This window comes from Sinocyclocheilus rhinocerous, unplaced genomic scaffold, assembly GCF_001515625.1.
Source record: "Sinocyclocheilus rhinocerous isolate Xijiao unplaced genomic scaffold, SAMN03320098_v1.1 scaffold27367, whole genome shotgun sequence".
NCBI classification, from domain to species: Eukaryota; Metazoa; Chordata; class Actinopteri; order Cypriniformes; family Cyprinidae; genus Sinocyclocheilus; species Sinocyclocheilus rhinocerous.
In genome coordinates this window covers 3,785-6,283 of record NW_015645904.1, presented here as the reverse complement: position 1 = coordinate 6,283, position 2,499 = coordinate 3,785, and the positions used below count along the sequence as shown (strand labels likewise).

General features: G+C 54.4%; 1 pseudogene; it reads left to right on the top strand.

The window, feature by feature from the left end:
• The window catches only part of LOC107706942 (uncharacterized), a 2,091-nt pseudogene extending 835 nt beyond the window's left edge, over positions 1-1,256 (top strand).
• The last annotated feature ends 1,243 nt before the right edge of the window (positions 1,257-2,499 follow it).

Here is a 2,499-nt window from a genome sequence, read left to right as displayed (position 1 = left end):
CCACTGCCGCAGCAGTGCCCGCTCCCGCAGGAGCTTTTCCATATTTCCCCACTGCCGCAGCAGTTCCCGTTTCCGCTCCTGCAGGAGCCTTACCTAAATTCCCATACTGCCGCAGCAGTGGCCGCTCCCGCAGGAGCTTTTCCATATTTCCCCACTGCCGCAGCAGTTCCCGCTCCCGCAGGAGTTTTTTCCATATTTCCCCACTGCCGCAGCAGTTCCCGCTCCCGCAGGAGTTTTTTCCATATTTCCCCACTGCCGCAGCAGTGCCCGCTCCCGCAGGAGCTTTTCCATGTTTCCCCTCCGCCGCAGCAGCTTTTTTCATATTTCCCCACTGCCGCAGCAGTGCCCGCTCCCGCGCTCCTCTCTGGCTGCTGTCCCGTACTAATTGCATCTTTGGGGGAGATTAGTCCGGGCTTAGACCCGTTCTCGGACACCTCCCCGGACATGGGGAGTACCCCGGGCTCGAGAGTAATTACCGAGCTCGGAGCCCTCTCCCCGGACAGCACGCCAAATACGCATAACCTTTACTCTGTTCATTATATGTAAGTGTGAACTCGTGAAGTGATGTTTTATTAACAAATTTCGGGAGGAGCACGCGCAGATAATTAACACGGCCAGTCCATCATCAGTAATTACACCATCTATCCAATCAGCACAAGAGAGAACCTCTATAAATAATCAAAGCAGCCTTACCTCCATTATCTCTAGTCTTTCAGCATCCCTCCACCACCCCGACTCCTCACCTTCAGCCCGTTCCTACCCCAGCACGGGGAGGAACACTCGGGGGGAGCGCTCTGTGTCCGGGCTTAGACCCGAGCTCAGACCCCTTTCCCCGGACAGGGGGAGTACCCCGGGCTCGAGAGCCCTCTCCCCGGACAGCATGCCAAATACACATAACCTTTACTCTGTTCATTATATGTAAGTGTGAACTCGTGAAGGCGCTACCGATGTCCGTCAAGCTACTCCACAGCCAATCACGGGCCCTCTCCTTGCTCGGGCCCCGGGGCTTCAGCCCCGCCTAGCCCAATGGTTAATGCGGCCCTGCCTGTGACAGCACCATCTCCCAGCTGAAGGAGCTGAACACATTCTTCGCTCACTTTGAGGCACAAAACAGCACCACTGCACTGAAGACCCCACCTCCTCCTGGCGACCAGGTGTTGATGCTGTCCCCAGACAGCGTGAGGAGATCCTTCAGCAGGATCAATGCACACAAAGCTCCAGGTCCCAAAGAAGTCGTCTCCCTACTGCTTCAGTGACTACCATCTGGTTGCACTTACTCCTATCCTCATGAAGTGCTTTGAATGGCTAGTCATGCACCACATCAAGTCTGTCCTCCCCCCTCCCTGGACCCCTTCCAGCTTGCATATCAGTCCAACCGCTCAACCAATGACGCCATCGCCACTGCCCTCCACTCAGCCCTCACTCATCTGGACAAAAAAGACCCAAATGTTAGAATGCTGTTCATATACTTCAGCATTCAACAAAATCATCCCTCAACAGTTCATTCACAAATTGGTCGAGCTGGGGCTCAACACCTCGCTGTGAAACTGGCTGTTGAACTTCCTGACTGGGAGACCTCAGGCAGTACGGGTCGGCAGTAACACATCCAGCACCACAATCCTGAACACAGGGGCCCCCCAAGGACGTATGCTGAGCCCCCTCCTCTTCACTTTGCTGACCCACGACTTCACAGCTCCAACCTTTTCATTAAGTTTGCGGACAACATGATTGTGGTGGGTCTCATTAGCAACAGAGATGAGACACCTAGCCGGGTGGTGCAGAGACAACAATCTCTCTGAATGTGGAGGAGAGTGCATACTCAGTATGCTCCTCTGACCATCAACAGTGCGACTGTGGAGAGAGTGAGCCGCACCAAGTTCCTGGGTGTGCACATCACAGAGGACCTCTCCTGGACTGACAACACCGCAGCACTGGCCAAGAAAGTACAGCAGCGTCTCTACTTCATTCGCAAACTGAGGAGAGCCAGAGCCCCGGCCCCCATCATGTGCACCTTCTACAGAGGCACCATCGAGAGCATTCTGATGAGCTGCATCACTGTGTGGTATGGCGCCTGCAACGCATCCTGCCGCAAGACTCTACAATGCATAGTGAGAGCAGCTGAGAAGATCTTTGGTGTCTCTCTCCCCTCCCTCCAGGACATTTACAGCACCTGTCTCACTCGCAAAGCCCTCTGCATTACGGGTGATCCCACCCACCCGACACACAGCTTCTTCAGTCTGCTGCCAACAGGGAGGAGACTGCGGAGTCTACAGGCCAGGACCAGCAGACTGAAGGACAGCAATCTAGTTTTCGTTCACTTCATAGTACAGAAACCGTGTTAGTTAAAATCACCAATGATTTGCTTAGGGCAGTGGATTCTGGTCAGTTAACCTTACTTATGTTGCTTGATCTGAATGCGGCCTTTGATACGGTCTCACATAACATCCTACTAGACAGGCTGGCTTCCCTGGGAATTACGGGTACCCCCCCCCCCGGAGC